The 18,987-nt window shown below is 47.0% G+C and overlaps 2 protein-coding genes across 16 annotated transcripts in view; one reads left to right on the forward strand and one right to left on the reverse strand.

The window, feature by feature from the left end:
- Nucleotides 1-18,987, reverse strand: part of PCBP3 (poly(rC) binding protein 3) — a 250,406-nt gene that overhangs the window by 164,513 nt on the left and 66,906 nt on the right. For all 15 annotated transcript variants that reach the window (XM_045084304.1, XM_045084303.1, XM_045084309.1 and 12 more), the window contains exon 2: nucleotides 5,169-5,204. The gene's annotated coding sequence lies outside the window, so the exon portion shown is untranslated. The remainder of the gene's footprint in view (nucleotides 1-5,168; nucleotides 5,205-18,987) is intronic.
- LOC123393209 (basic proline-rich protein-like) overlaps nucleotides 1-18,987 on the forward strand; it is a 92,218-nt gene that overhangs the window by 6,330 nt on the left and 66,901 nt on the right. The gene's annotated exons all lie outside the window — the stretch shown is intronic.

Genomic DNA, 18,987 nt, shown 5'->3' on the forward strand with positions numbered 1-18,987 from the left:
ATGTATTTTTTATGATCTCTTAGGGTTTTCTTCGTAATATTTTCTTCTCTCTAGCTTACTTTACCATAAGAAAACAGTATACAACATACAAGTATGCGTGAACCAACTGTATATGTAGAACCAACTGTTTACGTAGGAGCAGGGCTTCTGGTCAGCAGAGGGTTGGGTTTAGGACGAGTCAAAAGTTACACGTGGCTTTCCGACTGTGTGGGAAGGAGGTCAGCAACCTGAACCCCATGTGTTCAAGGGCCAACCACACCCACATGGTGCAAACCGTACAAACTTATTTTAAAAACGTGTTTCAAAGCAGGTAACGTGGACATGTTGCGTGCCGGTCAGGTGAAAGCAGGGCCCAGATGTACCCTCATCCCTGAGGTAGAACCAGAGGGAAGAGACCAAACGTGTGCCGCAGTATGCGGGCCCCATGGCCTGCAGCACCCCCCCACCCGGTCCGAGTGCTGGAGGAGGGTTAGGAGGGAGGGCTCACACACTGGGGGAGCGGGCGGGGGGAGGGGACACACATGGACTCGCAAGCGCAGGATGGCACAGGGTCTGGGAGCCTGGGAAAGGACACACCACAAGCAGGGGTCGCTCTGCGGAAGCTGCAGAGCTCAAGGTCCCCGACGAGAAAGGTTTTTTTCCTGGATTCAGGGAAGCAGAGGCCTCACAAGCTGGCGAGTGGTGAGTATGAAGCCCCCTGGGGAGGACCAGATGGCCACTTGATGGAGCTGGGCCCAGGCGGGAGCAGAGATTGGGGGCGGGGAGGCAGGTCTCCTAATTTTTTTGGTAAAACCGTATTTGCTATTTAACCTTCTAATTTTTACTTTTAACGAAATTATAAACATACATAGTTTTAAAAGTCCAAGAACTCCACAAGGCTTGCCGTGAACGGTGCCCCTCCCCTCCCTGGGCCTCCGTCCTGGGTCCTATACCACGCCCCACCCGCGATCTCCCTCTCTGGGCTCCTCCCCGCTTTGGTATTTCTCTCCGGAGTTCAAGGATTCCGGTCCTCTGGACCATCACCAACTTCCTACTAGGACAGGGGAGGACCCCCCACTCCTGTGCTCTCCTCCTCCGGAGGCTCTGGAGCCCTTGCGCACCCCTCTTGCTGGACCCTTCTAGTACACGGCGGGCGCTTCCCGGGGTGAGCGAGGGCCTCGTCCGCCTCTGAGTTTTCTGTGTACTCATGGCTAATTTGCCTCCCAACTCCCAGCTCCTGGCCAACTGCAGGCCCAGGATGAATCACCTCCTGATGACTCCAGCACCGCAGGAAACAGCCCCGGAGCCCTTGCTTCTTGCTCTGGCCTCAGAACGGCCGCTCCCCTCACAGGCATCCGAAAGCCATCCCCAGTTCCCAGGGTGTTCAGGGGCCAACAGGGCAGAGCCACGTTCACACTGCTCTGTAACCCACTGGAGTGCGGCCCCATCTTCCCTGCAGAACAGCGGTCCCACCCCCACGCCCTCCCCCTGCCCGGGTGCCTAGTTCACCCTCCGGAGAGGAAGCTCGTCAGGCTAGGTGGGGGAGGAGGGCTGAGAACCCGGTGGCTTTCTAAACGGGCTTTCCACGAAGTACCTATTTCAGCCCCACCTCTACGGCCCCCTCATCCTCCGAGGTTCACGGCAATGGCATTCCGGAGACTTGGGGGTCTGTCTGCAGTGCGGTCCATCTGCGTTCCCGACCCCCAGCAAAAGCGTGTGCACGCCTCCCCATTTTCTGTGCTCAGATCTGCTATGTCCCTCAGTTTGTCCATCTGCTGTCTGAACTCCCAAACTCTGTCATCCCCTCTCCAGCTCTTGGAGGCCTCTTCCTTGTAAAAATATCTCACCTGTCATTTCAGTGGGATCATAAGAAGCAGCAGAGGTCGCTGTGAATTCAATCTGCCATTTTGGCTGAAAATCAAGGGAGGCGTTTTTTTCATTGTACGAGGGGAGTTATCAAGCCATCTTGGATGCTAACAGCAGTGGCCTGCCAGGGAGAAGGAACTGCGGCGCAGAGGAGAGGTCCTCAATGGGGCAGGAGCAAGGTCCTGAGCAGCCCCAGGCCCAGGGAGACCCAGGGGGTAAGGGGGCGGAAGGGCAGAGGGGCAGAGGGGCAGGAGAGCCAGATGGCAGCACTCGGGAGGGAAACTGAAGCGCCTCTTTTCTCTTTGAACAAGGAGGCCCGGCCAATAGCTAAGACTGAGATCTAATTAGATTAGGGATGGGAAGAAAAAAGTCCAGACGTACAAGAACTGCCTCGGATCCAAGCAAACCTACTAGGGAACCGGCTGGATGGGCTCAGAGGCCCTGTACAGGGGGGCCCCCAGGCAACACACCCGAGTCAGGAAGGAACCAGAGTCACCACCAAGAAGGCCCAGCAGGGAACGAGGGCCCTGACAGAGGAGTCCCAGTCCTCCCGGCTGTACTCATTACAAGTGAGACTCAAAGTTCTTTTTCATATTTGCCAAATCTTCCAATTCTGCAGTGAGAATTATTATCTGGAGGCAATGCAGAAAAACACCCTATAAAAATCAAATAACCAAGTCAGTAAGTATTACAGAAAAACAAAAGACCTCAAAGTAAACGAAAATTTCACTAGTTTTGTTAGCACCGTCTCTTAACGTCCTGCTCTTAGTGGTTGGAGTGGTCGCAGGCCGGGGGCTGAGATGCACAGGGCGGGGCTCCGCAGCTAAGCAGCCGTGGAGACGTGGCCCTGCAGCGAGTCTGTGGGACTGCAGGGCTCCCGGCTACATCCAAGCAGAGCCATCACGCAGAAGCAGCTTCACTCCGGACTGATGCCCTTCCCCTCACTCTAAGGAAGTGTGGGAGGCTCTCAGAGATGTGCAAATGGAAAACCAAGTCCTCCCAAAGCTGCCACGTCCCCTGGGGAACAGCGTCTACCACTCCGCTCCAGCCCAGCTCGTCAGGAAGCCCACAGGACGGCGCTGCAGGACTCAGCTAAGATTAGAATCAGCCTTTTCTGCTCCAACCAGCTCGGTACTCCCGGCCGCTCCCGCCTCACCTGCAGGAGAGGCCACGGGTGCCCTCTAAAAAGCTCACTGCCTTGACTCACTGCCTTAGCCTCCGGTAATTCCCAGGACCTGCGCTGCAGCCCTCCGGAATCACAGTCCCGACAGACGGCCTGCCGTGCTCCTCCCGGCCTCTCAGCCCGGCTGCCCAGAGCCTCCTCTCTTCGCGGGGACCCTGAGGTCCTGTGCACACGAGATGGGGCGTCACTTGGGGCCAGCCCACCCTGCCCAAGCATGTTTGCTTATTTCCAGAACTGTCGGCCAGGATTCCCCATCTGCCAGGAGGAGAAACTTGGACGACACCAGATCTAGGGGGGAAGGAGGCCCGGTACATACAAGGTGTTGTTTGTATGCCTGAATTCCAGAGGCCCTCCCCTCGGGACGTCTGTGAGAATTAGATCCAGACTTGCACAATTACAGAGTTGGTCCCAAGCCAGTGGGGATTTGGATGTCCTCTAAGAAGCAAGTAGTATAACAGCTTTAGTTTAACAGCCCAGCACTGGGAGAAAAAAGACAACTGAGCTCCCTGCTCCCACACGTGGGCCCTGCAGAGTGAGAACCGGCCTCTGCAGGATCCTCCAGGCCCCTGATGGGCGCTCTGACCTCATCTCCCCGCCCCCATACTCTGGGAGCACTCCGGGCACATGGCTCCCCTTGGCCTGGAGCCCTCTGGGCTCCAGCGCCCCAGGGCCTGCTCCTGCACCTCCTTCAAGGCTCTGCTCGAAAGGCCCCTGTCGGGGTGGGCAGAGCCGCACTGCGGCCAGCGCTCCCGCAGCTCAGATCCTCCTTTACCTCCTCCACAGCACGCGTGCCCGGCTGACATCTGACAACTGTGAAGCCTTTACTGAGTGCATTTATCTTCTGTAAGCCCCACCTGGGCCTGAGCCAAACGACAGGCACTGGGTAAACATTTGTAAATGAATGAAAGAACAAACAAGGCCTTTGTTCAAGCAATTTGTTCTTAAGAACTTTCCTCTTCTAAGATCAGTCAGAACTCCGGTTACCCTCCAGCCCTAGATGCCTAGTGTTCCCCGACGGTTCCCCGATGGTTCCCCGACGGTTCCCCGACGGTCCCCGACTCCTCACCACCGCCCACAGTCTCTCCCAAGGGGGCTTCTCATTAAGTCGTGGCCCTTGCTGCAGGCTACAGGCGCCGGAAGCTGCGCGGGCCAGGGCCGGAGCGCTCTCTGACCAGCGCCAGCTGAGCTCAGGACTCCCGGGGTGGCTCCTCGGGGATGCCATCAAGACCACGGGGAGGGCAGACACTGAATTCAGAGCCCCCATCTTATCAACGCGGCAGCTCCTGCTTATCCTACCATCGTGAAGGGACTCGGGCTCGTGGAGTCAGAGGCCTGGGCTCGGGCTCGTGGGGTCAGAGGCCCGGGCTCAATCCCTGGTCTCACCACAGATGACAAAGTGGTATCCTGTCGCTGAGCCTTGGAAAGTGGACGTAACAGCAACAGCCACCTCCCAGGGCGTCGTGAGGGTGGAGTGAGGGATTAGACAGTTAGAATCCGGAGCGGCCCTGCTGGCACGAAGCAAGCACTTCACGAACACTAGCTGCGATCATGACCTCATTAGTATTCCATGCAAGGCTGCTGAAAATCAAGTTTCCCGCTGAAAACTTTTAGAAAACAACATTTACAAACTTTAGAAAAAGACATCTTAAAGATTTAAAAGGAATCATTTCAAGGTAGTTTTGCAAAGCTGGAGTCAAGGCCACAAAGAGGTGTCCACACAGCCGGGACTCACCACCACGGCCACAGCATAGAGCTGTCCCCGCTGGCTGGTGCGCACTGGCGAGGCGCGGGTGGGACGAACGCGCGTGTCCGGCAGCGCACCCTGACACCGGCCCTCAGGCCCCCTCTGGACACTCTGGTCATGTTAAGTGGGAGAAAAATGTTTAACAGAAAAGGAGAAAATGGCTTCTTTTTAAATCTTGGTTCTATAAAATTCAGAAATCAGGCAAATCACTGACACTGTTGGTGCTCTCAGGCCTGTGACAGGTCCCTCATGTGATGTGAAACCAGGCCACAAGGAGAGGCAGCAAGAAACATGGCTTCAAATGCAAGCAAGATTTTAAAGATCAACTGACGTAGAAAGAACCACTCGATTTAAAGACTTAACCTCTATAAAGGCATTATAAGAAGAACTACTTACATGGAACCATGTGAAGATATCTCTCTGTAGATAGCCCTGTAAATGGATTAAAAAAATAATTATAATTGGAAATCATAGATAGAAAATAACCCAAAGAATAATATTATCACCTTAGATGATAAATTTTATCAAACCAAAGGAATTTATTAAAACAATGTACTCAAAAATCAGTTACATAGGATGTCAAAGGCAGTTTCCCAGAGGGGGAAAAATCCATAGAAGAGGTTAGATTCTAGACTGAGTTCAGAACTTAAGATATAGATACATGTTTAGGGCCCCAGACTCCCCTAAAACCTGACCCAGAGTCGTAAAGCTGATGGAAAGTGTTGGGAAAGTACAGATTCTTAATTCCTTGGGCCTGTGGGGAGCAGTAAGAAGGGTGGGTGGAACCCCTAAGTACTATGTGGTCTCAGGTCCAAGTCTGAGAAGTGCTTCACGTAGACAGGACGAGGCACCCTGCCTTTGCAAAGGCTTAATGTGCAAGTAAATGGCACTGCCAGAGGCTCCTACAGACAGCCCAAGGCCTGTATACAGTGATGCCTAAAGACCAGAGGAAGATTAGAAACCCCTAACAGGACGTCCATCTACTTCCAGCCAAGACAGAAGACAGACCAGACTGACAGTGAAAACCAAGACAAAGACACAAGACAGGGTTTTGAGACACAGAACAATGATCCCCGAGGGAAGGAAACAAATGTGATGCATCCTGACTGCCAGCCTACAGCTGAGGGAGAGTTTTCTGGCTATAGTGCAGGAAGGAGGAACCTAGCAAACCCGGGGGGAGTCCCAAGATGAGGAAGCAGCTGAAATTCAGGGATGCGAGCAGCTAGAATTAGCAGGGTGGAGTACCCAAGAGGAGGGAGCTGCAGAGAGAAATGTTCCAGAGACCTCAGGGTGAACCAACTTGAGGCTTTAGCTAGACACCGATCAGCACGTGCGGGTGAGCGGTCTACTGAGGACAAGGAAGGAGCCCGCAGAAAGAGTGGGCCAACAGCAGCTATGGCTCCCACAGCTCCAGGAGTAGTTCAGACTTCCACCAACCAGATGAGGAAACCCCGCCACACAGGCCACTGGCCAAGCACTTGGAAGACACTCCACCCAGCAGGAGGGCCATCTTACCACCAGATCAAGCCGGTGTACTAAACCAGGTACTGCCTAACAACATTCAACAACACAGCACCCAGGGATCTAAACTTTCCAAGTAACTTAAATGCATTCCTCCAAAAAAGTTTAAAATATTTGAAAGAATACAGACCCCAACAATGCAAAATATACAATATCTTTCATCCATTCAAAAATTGCCAGGCATTCAAAGAAGTGTGAAAGTATATCTCATAATGACAATAGTTGATCAATAAGAAATACAAGGAAATAATTAGTACACAAGGTCCTTAAAACAGCTATTATAAAGATAGAGGGAAAACACAAAAAGATACTCAAAAAGAGGGAAAACACAACATGCTAAGGAGGGACATGAAAAACATTTTAAAAAGCCCAAGTCAAACACCCAAAATGGAAAATATACTTGAGGATATTAACATCACATTAGACACTACACAAGGAAAGATTAATCAATGTGCAGACAAAACACCTGAGCAACAGAAACAATCTCAAATGAAAGGTAAAAAAAGACACTCCCCACAAAAAATGCAGAAATATAATTGGAAATCTCTCTCTCTCTCTCTCTCTCTCTCACACACACACACACACAGATCATGTAAGTATAATATAATTGAAGACCCAGAGGGGGAGGACAGGATGGGACAAAAAATAGATTTCAAAAAATAATGACAAAAAAATTTTGAAATTTGATGAAAATTATGAACTTCAAAATTCAAGAAGGTAAACAATCCCCAAAGAGAAGAAAACGTGAAGGAAATTAAACCGAGGCACACCATAATCAGTTTACCTAAAGAGATAATCTTAAAAACAGCCAGACAAAAAAGAAACATTATGTAAAGAAGGATGAAGACATGATGGACAGAGGAGTTCTCAGGAACAATGCAAGCTAGAAACCAGCAGACTGAGATCTCTAAAGAAATGAAGGATAAAAATACCATACATAATGAAAATAACTTTCAAATACAAAGGCAAAATAAAGACTTTTTCCCAACAAACAAAAGCTAAAATAATTCATCACCAACACACTTGAACAACAAATAATATTAAACTAAGTCCATCACACAAAAGGAAATCCTGATCTACAAAAAGAAATACAAAGTACTGGAAACAAAATTCATGTATAAATACAAATGCCTTTTTCTTAATTTTAAGATTGTTTTAAAAGATAGCAGACTATTTAAAGCAAAAATAATAACAATGTAGGATGGGGTTAATAAATACAGAAGTAAATGGCTTGGCAATAACAACATAAAGGCCAAGAGAAGTGAGATGGAAGTATACTGCTGTTAGGTTTTATACTCTTAAGTGGATGAGTCTAATATTACTTGAAGACAGATGATGATAAGCATATATGCAATGGATTGCAAGCAAAACTCTTTTTAAAGAGATTTCACTAATAAGTTAGTAAAGGTGCTAGAATTGGTCATAAAAAGTACTCAGTCTGGGATGCCTGGGTGGCTCAGTTGGTTGAGTATCCCCCTTCAGCTCAGGTCATGATGCTAGGGCCCTGGGATTGAGTCCTTCATCAGGCTCCTTGCTCGGCAGGGAGCCTGCTTCCCCCTCTGCCTGCCACTCCCCCAGCTTGTGTACTCTCTCTCTCTCTGTGTCTCTGTGACAAGTAAACAAATAAAATCTTTTAAAACTATAAGAAGTACTCAGTCCATTATAAAGCAAAAAAAAAAAAAAAAAGGACTAGTAACAAATGGAATAAATAAAAAACAATAGCAAAATGATAGGTTTAAACATAATCGTATCAATAATAACATTAAATATAAATGTTAACACCCTAATTAAAATGAAGAGATCTGGGGCGCCTGGGTGGCTCAGTGAGTTAAAGCCTCTGCCTTCAGCTCAGGTCATGACTGAGCCCCGCATTGGGCTCTCTGCTCAGCAGGGAGCCTGCTTCCTCCTCTCTCTCTGCCTGCTTCTCTGCCTACTAATAAAATGAAGAGATCTTAAGAGTGGATAAAAAAAAAAAAAAAAAAACAGAAGCCCACTATATGCTATTTATAAGAAACCCATTTTAAATACAAAGACAAAAATAGGTTGAAAGGAAAAGATTGGAAAAGATGTACCCTACTAGCCCTAACCAAAAGAAAGATTAAATGGCTATATTAACATCAGAAAAAGTAGGTCTCAGAACAAAGCAAAGAATACTATCAGAAGTAAGAAGGGCATTACATAATTAAAGGGTCAAACAACTAAAGATAAAATCAATAAAGGATATATGAGACTCTAACAACACTATCAACCAACGTGACCTAATTGACATTTACAGAACACTCAACACAATAACACAATACACATTATTTTAAGTGATCATGGAATATTTTCAAAGACCATATTCTGAGCCATTTTTAGAAGTCTTAATAACCTTAAGAGATTGACATCAGATGCAGTATGTTCCCTGACCACCACAGAATTCAATTAGAAATCAGTAACAGAAAAATAGTACACTCGTAAGTAACACATGAGTCAAAGAAGAAATCAGAGTGTAAACTAGAAAGCATTTTTACCAGAATAAAAATGAAAACACAACATACCAAAATGTGTGGAATGCAGCAAAAGCAGTAATATGAGGAAAATTTATAGCACTAAAATGCCTAGATTAGGAAAAAAGAAAGTTCTTAAATCAATAGCCTAAGCTACTATACAAAATTAGAAGAAAAAGAGAGCACATTAAGTCCAAAGTAGGTAGAAGAAGAAAAAAAATTTAAGAATAGAAAAATACATGAGCTGAAAGGCAATTAATAAAAAAATACAGAATCATTAAATCATTATGTTGTATATTTGAAACGAACATAACACTGTGTGTCAACTATATTTCAATTAAAAATAATGACATACAAAATTAATGAAATCAAAAATTGGTTCTTTGAAATCAGTAATATTGATAAACATCTGGCCATTCTCACCAGGAAAAAAAGGGAAAAGACACAGATTAATAGTCTCAATAATGATAAGCAGAATTCTACTACTAATCCAAAGGCCACTAAAAAGATAATTAAGTCGAAACCACCTTGTGGAACCATTTCACACCTACTAGGATAACACGCATTGGTGAGGACATGGAGAAACAGGCATCTTGACATGTCACAGGTGTGGGTATAAAGCTGTGCAGCCTCTATGGAAGAGGGTGCGAATTCCTCAGAAAGGTAAACAGAATCACCGTGGCTCAGCAATTTCACTTCGAGTTACACATCCAGAAGAACTGAAACCAGGGCATCGAACAGATACTTATTCATGGCCTCATTATTGTACAATAGCCAAACTATGGAAACAACTCAAGAGTCCATGAATGGATGAACTGGTAAACAAACTGTAATGGAATATTCTGCAGCCATTAAAAAAAGGAAGTACTGATCCATACCACAACTCAGAAGAACCTTGAGAACATGACATTAAATGAAAGAAGCTGGACACAAACAGTCATATACTATGTGATTCCACTTGTATCAAACACCCAGAATAGGTCGATCCAAAGAGAAAGCAGATTCAATCAACAAGACAGAATGTAATAAGGGAATGGTAGGATCTATTGCACGGAAGTAAATGTAATAACATATATATGGAACAAATGCTTAGAAGAACCACGCTATCCAAACTCACTCAAGAAAGTTATAGATAACCCTGTATGTATTCAAGAAATTAAATTCAAGTTAAAAACCTTCTCACCAAAAAATGATGGTTTCAGTAGTGAATTCTACCAAATATTCAAGGAAAAAATAAGACAAGTTCCTTACGAACTCATCCTGAAAACTTAATATAAGAGAACACTTCCCAACTCATTCAATGAAGCAAGTATATTAACTTGATATCAAAACCAGAAAATTACACTAAAACCAAAAAACTACCAATCTTCCTCATTAATATAGTTGCAAAATTTCTTAAATTTCAGTATATCGAACCATGTAATATTAAAAAAATACATTATGACAAAGGGTATTTCAACCCAGAAATGCAATTGGCTTAATTAAGCAAGTGAGTTACATGGATGGGCTGTATAAACAGACTCATAACGGAAAACTATACGATTGTCTCCATAGACGCAGAAAAAGCAGTTGCCAAAATTCAGTATCACTCATGAAAACTTTGTAAACCCAGACTGTAACAGCATTTTTTGCGCCTGACAAAGGGGCACCAGCTAGAACACACAGCTAAGATCATACGCAAGGGTGAGAGGCTGACACATACCCTCAAGACCACGGACAAAGCCAAGGATGTCCCCTCTGTGCCCTTCTATTCAACAAGATGTCAACTGCACCATGGTAATCGATCAATTCAGTCAAATTTCAGTCAAAATTAGCATAGGCTATGTGGATTCTAAAATGTGTATGGAAATACAAAGGAGATAAAACTGCCTGACCACCTTTGAGATAGGGAACAAAGTGGGAGAACTTATACTCCTTATTTCAAGATTTATTATAAAGCTACAGTGATAAAGACACATTGATCAAAGGTACAGGATGGTCCAGAAATAGTCTACACTATGTTAACCACATTTTTAGTTTTCCGTGTTCTTATGCTTTGACACGTGGGCCTGGCTGACCCCGGAGGGACGGTCCTCCTACAGTTAGCCAGTTCCAGATAGGATAAACAACACACCCCGGGAGCAAACCAACGCACCCCTACCACCTCCTCAATGGGTCTCTCTCTTTGGGCCACCATGTCCTGCCCTAAGCAGGGCCGGGTGACAGAGGCGGCAGCCCCTATGCCCTAGGGCCTGCCGTCTTTGTTCTAACTAGCACACATACGGCTGCAGACCCTGCCTGCCTTCCCCGCTCCTTCCACAGAAACCACGGTGACGCTCTTGCCACATTTCCCCCTCACGGACTCTGCCTCCTCATGGGCCCTGGGGCTTGGCTTCCTCGTGGGGCCCTGGGAGGCCTGCGTCCTGTTTCTGGGGACCTGTGAGCATAAACGTCCTCCAGGACAGTCGTCACTTCCGTGCCGGCCTTTCTTACCACTCCTGATTCACATAAATCCCAGGTACCCTTGGCCACACACATAGGTGGCCAAATGATTCCAAGGTCATCGAATGGGGAGAGGATAAAGTATTTAACAACAGATGTTGAAACAATTAGACACCATATTAAAAAAGGAACTTGTTATTTTCTTCCCATTCCCTGTAAAATTATTCAAGATAGAGCACAGACTAAAATCCAACAGCTAAAACTGCAAGACTTCTGAAAAAAAGAACAAGAGGAAATCTTACAGACCTCTGGTTTCACAAGGAATTCTTAAGTGATACAAAAGACATGATGTATAAAAGGAAAAAAATGGGTAAGTTGGATCAAAATGTATAACTTCTAATCCAATGACACTGCCATAAAAATGAGTGAAGCGGCAGACCAGGAGAGCTGTGCCCCATAAAGGACTGTCCAGAACACACGGAACTCTCAAAATTTAATAAGAAAACAAAAAATGTAATTTTTTAAATGGGCTAAATATTTAATCAGATGCTTCGCGCAAGTCAGCGTACGGCGGCACAGGCGCACAGGGAAAGACGGTCGGGCAGGCAGAGGGAAGCAGGCCATGCAGACCAGCCGGCACGGCGCACGGTGTGCGGGTCACTGTGCGGGTCACGTGGAGACGCTCTCCAAATCCTGAACACCATGGGAGAAGAAATTTTAAAGAGACAAACCTCCAAGGTGGAGACCTAAACGTCAAAAATGGCTGTAGTGTCTGCGGGACAGGGACAGGCAGCCCTGGCCGGATCGAGTGCTCTGGGCAGCTTGCAGAGCCCTGGCCGGAGAAAGCGCAGGCCCCGGGGCTGGGGGAAGGGGTAGGCACCTCCAATGCCCCCAAACACGCAGGGAGGGCCTGGGGCCAGAGCACCATCGCCCTCAGGCCTCCAGGCTCCAGTTCCTGGGGCCGGACTGGGGGAAGTCTGCTCCTCTCTCCGGACTACCCTCCCGTCTCCAGATGAACCCCTGCAGGCCACAGCCATAAATACCGTCTGCACCGGACTCTCTACATCCAGCTCCCTGCCATGCCCTCTCCCAGAGCTTCTGCATCGATGCGCCACCTGACCGGCGACTGGCATGTCTAGAGCTAAAGTCCAAGACCAACCCCTGCCGATCCCAAGTTCACGGCACCTCAGGTGCTCAGCCCCCACGGAGTCACTCCAGTCCTCTCTGGCCAGCCTCCCTGAGCTGTCCTCCAGCAAGGCCATCAGCTCTGCCTTAGCACAGCAGCCCCCGTGCCCACCACCTGCCCTCCCGCAGGCTGCAGCCTCCCAACCAAACCCGCCTCGGCGCAGCCGGAGTGAGCTTCAGAGACCCCGTGGTGCTGAGGAGGAACTGGAGAACCACGTGCTGGGAAGGCCGACAGGTGCCCCTTCTCTCCACAGCACACCTTCTCCCACCCTGTGCTCGCTGCCCCTGCCCCCCAATGCTGCTCCCCCGCCACCCAGCCGTGTGTCAGCGGTCATGCCACCAGCCTGATCACCGCCTCCTCTGAAAGGCCTCCTGGGCCACCTGGCAGGTGCTCCCCGACTCCATGCCAGTCGTCCTGCTCTGACCCACCTGCCAGGCCCCACTGCCTTTTTAACTTACTTAACTCTTGTCTCCACCCCCACCAGCAGTGAGCCCCATGGTGGCAGGGACCGAGCTCTGGGAAGAGAATTTGGTGGGAGGCAGGTCCCCTGTGCACATCGGGCAGACGGGTGCGCGTGTGAAGAGACATGAGGACAGACAGCCAGCGCACCAAGCGGGGGCCTGCACACAGGCTCGGCAGGACGGCAGGGGCGAGGCTCGGCAGGACGACAGGCAGAACTGCACGTGCGCCGGGAGGCTCAGCACACGCACCCCTCTACGTCTGTCGGTATCTTCTTTTTTGGAAGAACAGAATAAAATGACACTTACTGGTTGGGGAGGGGGGGGTCAAGAGATCTTGACCCTCCCATGAGAGCCCTCCAAGTCCAAGCCCAACCAGCGCGGGTCCAACAGACGCTGTCGCTTGCTCAGACTCCAGGGCTCTGCAGCGCTCGCACGGCCCAGGCGAACACCGCTGCCAACCATGCCTGGGCCACACGAGCCGCAGCCCAGAGCACAGGCTTCCCCTTCCTCCCTGGCTGGAACATGACGCCACAGCATCGCAAATGTAACCACACACAACCACAGCAGAATTTGAGCATTTGAAACACATTTCTAAATCACTGGCTAGAAATGAGGCAAAGTGAACAAGCAAAATCTGGTACCTTTTGTGAATTTAGCATAGATGCCAATAAAAATAATGTTCTAATCTGAGCTACTATTTCTAATTTTTACGAGAGCTTCGGCAGGGCGGGGAGGGGGAGAGCCCGGGCAAGGATGGTCCGGCTTCATTCCCGTCACAGAATCCACCAAGGCAATTACCCTTTCTAAGTAATTATACTCTTAGTGATGGTCTCAGGAGAAAAGAGAAGGAGGGAGCCGGGGGGCTGGGCTCCTTTACTCCTCCACCTCAAAAAATAGCATCTGGGGGTCAACGGTGGTGCCATGGCCAACAAGGCTGAGGGGCACAGACCCCGAGAGCCCCAGGGGCCTGCCTCGCTCCCTGGCCCAGGACAGTAGGGCCTCTCATCCGGCCACGCACCAGTGACTATGTGCTTCCACCGCTTCGACGCTCCAGCGTGTGCCCACCTCGGGGGGGGAGGGGGCACGTTCTTCGTTTCATGTTCCCATTTAGTAGATCAGACGCCAAGTGTATGAAGACAGATATGTACATCCATGTTTCAACACCATATTATGCTGATGAACTTCGTTCACTATGAACTTGAAATCACATATAAAAGGATTTTTGTTCCAATCTCAGTTAGTACCTGGGCTTAATAAATTAAAATTTTAAGCTCTATTATTTTTACCTCCTAGGCTTTCTGAGTGGGTCACTCTCGTTACCAGAATCAGACACAGGAGATCTGTGTGGGCTCTCATCAGGTACTGAAGTTGCCTCAAATACATCACTAGACTTTCTGGACAACTCCCCCAATACAAGGACTTCAATCAGTGATAGAGGGTTTGCTCTGCACACCCGGCCCCAGAACGCCTGACGAGAGAGCCTGCCACACATGGGTGTCCCACCACAGACACAGATTCTATATAATAAGTGTGCATCCTGTGACAACAAAACACATGCCTGCTTTTTAGACAGAAACTTTGGAAAGTGCAGAAAAGTGCAAGAAATATATTTAAAAGCACCTGCAACTCCCAGATGAAAACATCGACAGCAGTAAACTTCTATTTTCTTCTAGAAGTTTTTCATCATAACATTTACCTATGTATTTTTTTTATTTTTTTAAAGATTTATTTATTTATTTGAGGGAGAGAGAGAGCTTGCACATGCACAAGTGGGAGGGCAGAGGAAGAGGGAGGAAGAATCTCAAGCAGGTTCCGTGCTAAGCACAGAGCCCAATACAAGGCTCGATCCCATGACTCCGAGACCCTCAGGACCTAAGCTGAAATGAAGAGTGGGACATTTAACCGAATGCCCCAGGTGCTCCCTATATATCTTTTAAACAAAATGAAATAATTATATGTGCTTTCAGAACAATGTAATATATCTGTGTCTGTAATATCTGTAGAAAACGTCTGTAACAGCTTATTTTTAGGCTTTTAATAATACTTATTGATACCCGAAGAAATCTGTCCATAGAAACAAAACGTATCTACTATTTGAAATCACACTGCTCTTATGCTTAGGAAATGCTTCTGAAAAAAAAAAAAAAAAAGGAAGAAAGAAAGAAAATGTTTCTGCTTATCAGAGTACAGACTAATTTTCATACAATTCTTCTCTAATTACAAAAACAAATATTATTTCTCCTATAATTATAATAAAAGTGATATTTGTTCATTTAGGAAAATTTAGAAAATTCAAAAATATGTGAACATAGATACCAGCAGTGGTTCCCGATCTCAAAAACAAACACCATAAGCCTTTGGCTGTAGCTCCTTGAGGCTTTCAAAATATACACATACACACACCTATAGACACACACACACAAAGCACACACACAAATGCCACTATTTCATGTCATATATACTGTTTTTATGTGTATTTTGACTTCATATGCTGGGCGCAATTTTTCATGCCATGAATCATTCCTATAAACACGAATCGCTGCCTAATACTCCCTGCATTGTAGAGAAGCAGTCACTGACTCACTAAATCCTCTATTATTGGGCCCTCAGGCTACTTCTACTTGTTAATTATTTAAATTAATGCTACAATGAATATTCCCTATGATTGTTTCCTAAAGATGAATTCTTGAGAGCAGAATTTTCAGCCAAAGTGCCTAAGAATTTCAGAGCCCTTGACACACAAGGATGAAGTCCCCAGGCCCCTCTGTCCACCACATGACATGTGACAGCCTGGTCTCTGTGCTTCTGTGCCAAAACTCTGTATCATAAGCTTCCCCCAAATATATGCTAATAAGGCGGTCGAATAATAATCATGTGCATTTATCTGTTAGCGCCGCATGGCAGCATCTTTCCATGCTTGTCGGTACCTCTGCTCCTTCCACAAACCGCCTACTCAAAATCCAGCAACAAAGTCACCGGATGCGAATCAATCAAACACATGAGGATAAAAAAGGAGGGATGCACGTCAATTTCTGGTCAAAGGCTCAGCAAACTTAAGTACGTAGGTTGTAGAAAAGAAGAAATTCAGGTGTTTTCTATATCAGATTTTAAAGACTTAATGGACCTAATAATAGCCGAATTGAATTGGGAGACAATCATTGTGAACTCAGAGCCCAGACAGGTCTGTCTTCAGCTCACTCATGAAAAGTGGAACCCTGGAGCCGAGATTTTAGCCTCTAACACTACTTTCCAACAAAAACAGACTAACAAACAAACAAAAACAAAGCTCTTGGCCAAGCAGCCGTTTCCATGACTGGGAGCAGAAGGCAGAGGGCCTACAATACAGAGCTGAGCCCAGAAAACAAGTCCCCCCCACATCAGGGGCGGCCCTGGGCAGCAACAGGGGCTCCAGCCAGGCTGGAGCGTCCCTGCAAGAGAGAATTATTATTAGATTCTAATCTGAGACAGGAGCTCAGGGTGAACTCAAGGTCTAAATCATCTTAGACAAGTGACCAAGTCACCTAGTCTCCCGACGACTGGTCCCACCCACGGTCTGCAGCTCTAGGGCCGTGCTGCGGGAGGCTCCCTGCCCTCTCAGAGCGGCGCGGGCAAGCTTCTGCGGAACCGCCGTCACCCTGCAAGGGGCACGATGATGCAGAAATTGATTAAAACTACAGCACATGCATATTCTGAGGTTTACATATAGTAATGAATTTTGTAATCTTTTTATCTCTGCATGTTTTTTTTAACTGCTAATATATTTAAAAGAATTTCTAACCCTGCTTAAATTATTCTTCACATTATATGTTATATATTTAACATATTAAGTCTTAAAGAACAAGTCACATCAAGTGTCTCTCTTCAGGCACAAAGCCTCCGATGTGGGAAAGCCCCTCACTATTTTCGCTCCCGCTTATCTCTCCGGTCAGGAGGCCCTCTCCACCAGCCCTTGGCTACCCCGTGCCCCACCTTCACTTACCGGCCTCTGAATCTGGTAAGTGGGGATTGTGTTCCACAGAAGTTTTGAAATCTGGAATTCTTAGAGTTTCCAGGTTCGGCATCCTGCCGCGAGAAGTCCCACCCGTCCTTTCTGCGGGGGTTCCTCGGCGGGCTGCCTTTCACGTTCCCAGTGATGACCCCTGGAGCCACCCTGAAAATGGTAGGGGGGTCCTCCCCTATGCTGCGAACACCCGCAGCTGTGGGCGACTAACCCGACACCCACTGCAAAGCACCCCCATCTCCCGTGGCCTCCGCTCACGTGGCTGACAACATGTACTCTGAGCTAAGTCGCCCGAGCTCAGGGTGACAAGCCGTGAACAGCTAGCTTGGAAACCAGTGAGCACGGCCCCCAGACGGGACTTGCTCCGGGAGTTCAGGCGGTGGGTTTAATACCAGCCTGGAATTCGCTCCCACACGAATCCCCCGAATCCCCCGCTTCACGAGCGAGGCGCTACTTCTCCACTTCGTTGTGCGGGGCTGTTCGTCTCTTTCAGCAGCAATACCAACTGCTTTGATTTCTTCAGCTTTACAGGAAGTTGATTTCAAACAGGATAGCAGGAATGCACTATTTTCTCTTCCAAAACTTGCCGTCTAGTCTTATACATTTTCTTTCCTTGTGACATTTAGAAGTGGTTAGCCAATTTCTATAAAATACCCTGTTGCAATCACATTCATTTTTTGATCATAAAACATGGTAGGTAGACGGCATGACTGCCAGCAGACTAATGACCGCCGGCAACTCGCTTCTCCCTAAACATAATGAGGACAATGACCACATTTTCACAATCAACTCTTTAAGGACTCTGGAAATTCACCAAAGCCCTGCAGCAATCCAAGGTTTATTTAATTCTGCAAGAAAGTCCACTAGATTCAGGTGCGAGCAGGAGCTTTTCAGAGCTTCCCCCAGGCCGCCTCCTTACTCGGAAGCCCAGCCCAGCAGCCGAATCCCCGCGAAGGGCAGGGCTGGCCAGGCAGGAGCTCCTTCAAAGCTGTTAACACTTAAACATTCAAAAATGAAGAAAGATCCCAACTCAGTAAACTCAACTTCCACCAAGAAACTGGAAAAACAAGGAAACTAAACCAAAGGTAAGCAGAAGGAAATAACAAGCCCTAGAGCAAAACTGAGTGAGATCCAGAACGGAAAAACAAACCAAAAACCAGTTCTTTGTTTTTGTTGTTGTTTTAAAGGTTTCCTATTTATTTATTTTCGAGAGAGGGGGTGAGAGAGAGCGCTAGAGGGGGAAGGGGAAGAGGGAGAGGGAGAAGCAGGCTCCCCGCTGAGCAGGGAGCCCCATGCAGGACTCCATCCCAGGACCCTGAGATCATGACCTGAGCCGAAGGCAGATGCTTAACCAACGGAGCCACCCAGGTGCTCCAAAAGTGGGTTCTTTGAAAAGATCAACGAAATCGACATGTCTTCATCCAGACTGACTCAGAAACACAGAAAATGAGTTAATTACTACAATTAGGAATGAAAGAAATGTTACTGCCCAATTTATGAAATAAATAAAATTACGAGGAAACACTAGGAACAATTATATCAACAAATTAGATTAAGTAGATGAAGTAAACAATTTCCGGGAACTAAACACAAACTACTGAAACTGACTCAAGAATAAACAGAAAATCTGAGTGTAGATGCTGATTCAGAGGATATAGAATAGATGCTCTACATGTTTCCATGGAAGAGAATTAAGAATCCACAAATAAACCCCTGCATTTCGTCAATGGTCTTCACTAAGAATGCCAAGACAACCAGCAAAGAAAGGCTGTGTGTCAACAAATGCTGCTGGGACAGGCCGACCCCCACATGCAAAAGTACAAATTCAGATCCCTGCCTCACACCACACACAAAACTTAATTCAAAGTAGATCAAAGACCTAAATGCAAGAGCTAAATCTATAAAGCTCTTCGAATAAAGGGGAAATCATGACCCTTGGTTAGGTAATAGTTTCTCACACGTCACATGAAAAGTACAAGTGACAAAACAAAAAAATAAATAAATGGGACTTTATTAAAATTACAAAATTTTGCACACCAACAGACACTTTCAAAAAAGTAAAAAAACAACCAATAGAATGGGAGAAAATTTCTGCAAATCTGATAAGGGAACAGTATCCAGAATATATGAAGAATCC

The sequence above is a fragment of the Mustela putorius genome, unplaced genomic scaffold (genome assembly GCF_011764305.1).
Source record: "Mustela putorius furo isolate JIRA1106 unplaced genomic scaffold, ASM1176430v1.1 tig00000765_pilon_pilon_pilon, whole genome shotgun sequence".
Lineage (NCBI taxonomy): Eukaryota > Metazoa > Chordata > Mammalia > Carnivora > Mustelidae > Mustela > Mustela putorius.